A 7,476-nucleotide genomic window follows, 5' to 3' on the forward strand; every position below is an offset into this window, starting at 1 on the left:
CTCTAGCTAAAGTGTCGGAATAATACACTCTACATGATTTGCTCCCTTTTGGATATTCATGAACTTAAAAGAAACATGTAAAAAGTAAGGTTTTGAATGGGAGGACAAAAAAATAGCAGATCATCCTTTAATGTAGTCCTCCTATCACTAAGTTACCATTCAATAAATTTTTTGTTTTTAAAAATTAATGCAGATGAACTGTGTGCAGTTCATATTTTTTTGTCTTTTTGTGGTAAATGCAGGAGAAATATGTGCAGATCTGGTCTACAGCTTTTTTGATGCTGTTCACCTTTGATCTGCATTTGAACTGCCAAATTTTTGATCTACTTTTATTCTGCTTGATCTGCTTGAACCACTTGATCTGCTCTGCATTACATGCTTTCTCCATTTAAGGCCTAAGAACATAGAGAGAGAACTTCATTGATATGAGTGACAATAGGATGTCCCCAATCCTTAGAATTCCACGAAGATGTTAAAGGAGCTGCATTGATCTAAAGTAAGCCAACTAAGATTTTAGAATCTCCATAAAATGTTAATGTGGTAAACCTCCATATCTTAGATTGTTGAACCAGTATTCTAAGTGTTAAGACCTTGGTCTCTAAAGGAGTCAAAGTCGGATTAAGAGAAAACGATCCTCTCTAGTAAACTGATTTCCAAATTTAGTATGGATAGACTAACCTATCTCAAGAAAGATCAGCAAAACAGATGTTTATTAAGATAAGCAAAACTTATGTCAAGTGGCCTTATACAACTATGACGGCAACTATTGACAAAGAAAATAAACTTGTTTTCACCCTTTTTGCAGAACCACAAGCTAGCACCATCCATCCACAGAACGATCACACCCACCACCTATTTGCACCCATTTTGTGTTGGATTCGACCCGAATCAAGTTCGGTAGATACTTTTTACTATATAAGCTTTGTAAGCAAAAATCTAAACCTAACTGATGAGGATGTAAAGTTATAGAGAACCACAAATCAAACAACCTGCTTGGAAACGCGCCAAGCAAACACTTTTATTTAATCTTATAAATACTTCCGTTTGTTACAAGAAATGAACCTAAGCCTACTCTCCTATCTATCTAGCACAACACCCTGTGTAGATCTAAAAGAGTAAAACAACACACTCACCTTCTAAGCTTTTTTGAGATTGCTTGAAGGTTTACAAATCTCTCAACTTTAACCCCACGAGTGCTAGCTCTTTTTGCGGCTAGCCCTCATCTCTTTATAACCCCACAAACGATCTCTAACCTAGATCTTTGTGTATCTCAACTAAAAGGAAATATTCCTTATCCCTAAGAAAATATCCTTCCTTATCTCTCTCGATCAAATATACTCTCAACAACTTCGTGTATATCTTGATCTCTTCTTCCTTCCTTCTCACGCATCTTGTCACGGCGTTCCACAATCTTTCTCCACGTCAGCACATCACGCCACGTCAGCATATCAGCACTCTGAGACACTTCACAAGCTCTTGTCACCTTCAGAGCTCTGATACACTTTCAGTCTCCCCTTTTTGACTGAATCTTGCCACACAAGCAACCACATCATCAAACCTGAAAGACACAAACACAGCCAACAAACCACAACCATGCCAACACCCAAATGCAACTAACAATTGTCTAAATACACAACCGCTTGTTACCGCGAACCAAAACTCATTGCATCAAAAACACACCAGCAAGTTTTAAGTTCAAACAGAGGTAAATAAAAGTTCGCACAATAAAACAACTAAAACAACAGAGCCCAAAAACACACGGCTCCCCCACAGCTTAATCTCCCCCTCAGGCCTCTGAGTCAGACTCATCTCCCCCTGCTTGTTTGGCACAGTTTTGTCAAAAATATCAATAGAATAAGCCAGAATTTGAAGCAAACACAAAGGCGAGAAACCACTTACCAGCTTCCAGGGCATCTTGCAGGATCTTGATTGCCAACCGGATGGCTTTTCGCTCTACAGACGAACCACTTCGAGAAACAGGCTCAACAGGGACCGATGCAGTCTTCTTCCCCTTGGTCTTCTTTGCATCTTTAGACGGAAGACTTGTGACAGGTCGCTGAGCAGTCAACAGCTGATAGATGAGACTGGGAAACGGCAACCGGAAGCCAGACTGAGCTTGCAACCCCAACTGAATGATCTGATCATAGATCATCCGTCCAAAATCGAACCAAATCCCATGCATGATCATGTAGATCACCAGAGCCCTGTTTGTCGAGATGTAACCCATGTTTACCGTGGGAGACCAGTGGCTACAGCAGATCCGATGCAGGTCCTTGATGACAGGGTTCTTGATCGCAGTGGACACCAGCTGCTTGCACGATTTGGCCTTTCCATCAGAGAGGAATAGAGCCAGATCCTCCTCCAGAATTGCAGCCGTCTGCAACTTCTGTTCACGCACATCAACAGACTGAAGACCTAACAATGCAATGATGCGGCTTGGAGAGAAATCGTAGACCCAGTCACGGACCAGCACCTCAATAGATTCCCCCTCAACCTTGACCGTTGGAAGATTTGCCCGGAATTCATAGACCACATCCGAATCGTAAGACATGATCTGCGTGACTGTTTTAAGTAGTCCAGCTCTTTCTATGAAATCCCTAGCCTGATCAGTGACTCCTAGAGTGTAACAGACTTCTGGAGCAAGCGTTCAAGAGGCAAAGAACCCATACCGTCGTGCTGCTTCTGAAGAGATAAACCGCTTGGCATCGAAGTCCTTCGAAGATGCACCGCGAGAGGTTGTGGAGGTACCATTATCTCTGGGGAGAGACGGACGCTTGGAGTCACGACTGTCAAGATCTGCAGGCGGTTAACTTTTGTGCAGACGCGAAGAGACTCCCTAGGACGACAGAGCAGGCTCGGGGACATCACCAGTAAGATCTACCACCATGAATTGGGATGACACCTCTTCGGCAGAGAAGATGAAGAGTCACAAGTCTCGTGGTTCCCCTCGAAATAGGAGGGTGAGGGGATTGGATCCACCGGAGCCGGAGTCGCAGTGGTGGACTCGTCGCGGGGCTGATAGATGACAATTGTTGTCGAGGGATCGATCGGAGCGTGAGGAGTGGGCGGAAGAAACGAAGATGGTGGAGTGTGGAGCTCTTCATCAGAACTGGAATCATAGTGGAAACCACTAAAGATTGACTTCATGGCGATTAGAGGATTGATCAACAAGAGAGCAAAAAGATGATTAGAAGTTTAATCGACACAAGATTGAAATCGCAGAGTTGATGAGGAAAACGCCAAAACCCTAGCCGCTCCTCTTTATACAAACCTGTGAGTTTCAATGGGCTGCACGATCTCGGCCCAAAAAATAAAATCAAACCATCAGTGTACACCGTATCTATTTCCTTTTATGACTATATTCATGTGTCAATTCATTCAGTCCCAATTAATGACAATGCATGGATAAATAGCATTCATTCCCTTTTAAGACCAAAATTTATCACATTCATGAATCAAAACACAGATTCGCACAGCCACTAATGATAAGCTCGAAGGGATCCAGATCGAGAATTAAACACACATGAGCATTAATTATTAATTAATTTTTTTTATAAGACAAATAAGATGAAAATCAGAACACTAACAGAACCTTTGTCGTGTCAGCCACTTGTTAAGAACTTTTACTAGGAACTATCACAACCTCTTGAATTGTCGAAGATCAGAGAACTGTAGCATGTAGTCTTTCATACTGGCATGCCTTTAGTCTTCGGTCCATCCCAACATGTTAAGGTAGCTGGAGATCATCTCTTTGAAGAACACATATTTTTTTGTTTTTTTTTTTTTTTAATTTCTCCAAACAGCCTTATGATGACTGCTTCAGCATCTTGAGCTTCAATGATATCATTTGATTATGTCAGTCACTGATTCTAAGCTTGTCATTCTCCAGGTCATTGAACCTCAGAATGCATGTGCATGTCTCTTCACAGCTCTTTGACCTCCTTAAATCATGACAATGTTTAACAGGATGAACAGACTGGCATGACAGGCAGCTATTTCCCACACTTTCCAGAATGTTGATCTTCTATATATTCCAGGATTTCTATGATCTGTCCTAGCTCCAGTTCCTGTTTTAGACCAACACAACTCAGAGAAAAAGTTAGAGTTCACAGACACCGATAGACTTCCTCAGATTTGTGAATCTGTTGAAGTCCAAAGGCTTAGTAAACAAATCAGCCAGCTGAAAATTGGTGCTCACATGGTCTATCTCAATCAGTTTCGCCTCAACTAGCTCACGAACAAAGTGGTGTCTAATATCTATGTGTTTAGTTCTAGAATGCTGGACATGATTCTTAGAGATGTTTATTGCACTCTAATTAACACAATGAATCAACAGAGTATCAGAATCCATACCATAGTCAGAGGACATTTGACGCATCCACAGAAGCTGTGTACAACAGCTGCCTAAGGCAATGTATTCAGCCTCAGCGGTTGATAGTGAGACACTGTTCTGCTTCTTGCTGTGCCACGATATCAGATTGTTGCCCATAAAGAAGCATCCTCCACTTGTACTTCTACGATCATCCACAGAACCTGCCCAATCAGCATCGCAGTATCCGCTCAGACTGGTATTTGTATCCTTGGTGAAGACAATACCATAGTTCATTGTCCTCTTGACGCATTTGATGATCTTCTTGACTGCCAGTAAGTGGGACATCTTAGGCTTGGCCTGGTACCGTGCGCATATCCCTACTGACAAACATATGTCAGGACGACTTGCTGTCAGATAAAGCAAGCTTCCAATCATACCTCTGTATAGTCGCTCATCCACATTCTCTCCTCCCTCATCTTTTGAAAGTTTGTCATTGACCCCCATAGGAACTTTTGCTTCTTTACTCTTCCCTAAACCAAACCGCTGTACCAACTCTTTGGCATAGGTGCTTTGAGACACAAAGATCCCATCAGCAGATTGTTCCACTTGCAAGCCCAAAAAGTATTTCAGCTCTCCCACCATACTCATCTCAAATTCCTGTGACATGCTTTTCACAAACCTTTGCACCAGAGGTTGACAGGTAGAACCAAAGATGATGTCATCCACATAGATCTGAGCAAACATCAACGCGTTGTCACTGTTGAGAACAAACAATGTCTTGTCTACACTTCCACGGACGTAGCCTTAATCCAGAAGAAACATAGTCAACCTCTCATACCATGCTCTCGGAGCCTGCTTGAGACCATATAGCGCTTTCTTCAGCCGGTACACATGCTCAGGATGTTGTGGATTCTCAAAGCCTTTTGGTTGTTCCACAAACACCTCTTCCTGTAATATGCCATTCAGAAAGGAACTTTTGACATACATCTGATGTAATGTGAACTTGAGAGCACATGACATACCGAACATGAATCTGATTGATTCTAATCTCGCTACTGGAGCAAAGGTCTCATCAAAATCAACTCCTTCGACTTGAGAGTAACCTTGAGCAACCAGTCTTGCTTTGTTTCTCACAATGCATCAACTGGCATCACTCTTATTCTTGAAGATCCACTTTGTTCCCACTACATTGACATTAGCAGGTCGTTTAGTGAGTTCCCACACATTGCTGCGCTCAAATTGTTCCAGCTCATCTTGCATCGCAGCGACCCAGAACTCATCTCGAAGAGCCTCTTTGTGATTCTTTGGCTCCATAATTGAAACAAAGTAGGCAAATTGAACGATCTCAGAGTCCTGAGAGACAGTGTTTGGAACCACAGCCTTCTGTTTCTTTCCAGCCAGTTGAGAAAAATCAATCTGCTTGCCTCTAGTAACTCTACCCCCCTGAATCGCACCGATAATATCGCCTGAGGAGTGATTCCAATGAACTTGAGAAGATGGAGTAAGAGCATCTGTTGACAACCCAGGACTGGCAAGGTCACTATGGCGTTCAGACCCTTGCTCGTGCTTCTCATCATCAGTTACCAGATCCTTGTCGGAGATAACAGGGACCATATCAACTTGTTGAAAAGAAGTATCATCAAAGACAACATTTACCATTTCCTGAACTGATCTCGTGCGTTTGTTGTACACATGAAAAGCAGTGTTGTGGCCTGAATAACCAAGAAAGATCCCTTAATCACTCTTTGAGTCAAACTTACCCAACGGATCCTTGTCATTCAGAATGTAGCATAGACAGCCAAACACATGAAAGTAGCTTACTGTTGGAGACTTTCCTTTCCATAATTCATAGGGAGTCTTGCTGGTCCTTGGTCGGATATACACACGGTTGATGATGTAACAGGCAGTGTTAACAGCTTCATCCCAGAAACGATGAGGAACCTGATTACCATGCAGCATAGCTCGTGCCATTTCTTGCAGTGTTCTGTTATTTCGTTCAACAACACCATTCTGCTCTGGGGTTCTTGGAGCAGAGTACTGATGAACAATGCCCTGATGCCCGCAGAATTGATCAAACTTGTCATTCTAAAACTCTCCTCCATGATCACTCCAAATAGTTTGGATAGAACATTTTTCACTCTTAATCTGCAGGGCAAGTATACAAAAGCATTCAAGAGCATCCGATTTTTCACGCAGAAATCGCACCCAGGTGTAACGAGTGAAATCGTCAACCATGACAAAGATGAACCGTCGCCCAGAAATGCTTTGAACTTGTATTGAACCCATCAGATCCATATGTACCAGCTGAAGTGCATGACTAGTTCGAATGTCTGCCACTGGCCCATGAGACGCCTTGACTTGCTTGCCCTTGTTGCAAGGACCACAGATGAAATGTGAGTCACCTTTCAGCTTAGGAATTCCACGCACAACTTCTTGATTTGCCAATTTCATCATTGTGCGAATGTTAAGATGATCGAGTTTCTGATGCCACAGCTCTGTGTCCAACTCAACAGTCGTGTTAAAGCACTGCATTGATGATTTCCACATGTAGCAGTTATTTCCAGATCTCCTGCCTCTGAGTCGCACTGATCTTTGTTGATCAACAGCCTTGCACCCCTTCTTGGTGAATGTGACATCCAGGCCTTCATCACACAACTGACTAATACTTATCAGATTTGCCTTCAACCCTTCGACCAAGAAAACATCCTTAAGATGTGGTTGAGAATCACCACTAGTTGTACCTTTTCCTCGAATTGTTCCCTTTCCTCCATCACCAAAAGTAACTCTTCCTCCAGCAACATCTTCTAAATGGGATAGATTGTCAAGGGCACCAGTCATATGCTTGGAGCATCCACTGTCAAAGTACCACTTGGCCTGATCAACCTCTGTTTTTTCCTGACATATCCCTGAGTGTTCCTTCTCACAGCTGGATAAAAGTCACCACGTTGCACCACGCTAGACACACGATTCTGAAATTGATAGTATCGGGCTTTATAGTGAGTTAGATGTCCACAATACCAACAACCTCTTCTTCTACTAAGCTGAATAGGTCTTTGGACCGTCTGCTGAAACCCACTTGAGGCATATGGCGGTCTAGTAGACAACTCATGCTGCATCCTCATCCTTGGGATTCTTGGATTCTGCTTCACAGAACATTGATCATA

This window comes from Camelina sativa, chromosome 12 (assembly GCF_000633955.1).
Source record: "Camelina sativa cultivar DH55 chromosome 12, Cs, whole genome shotgun sequence".
Lineage (NCBI taxonomy): Eukaryota > Viridiplantae > Streptophyta > Magnoliopsida > Brassicales > Brassicaceae > Camelina > Camelina sativa.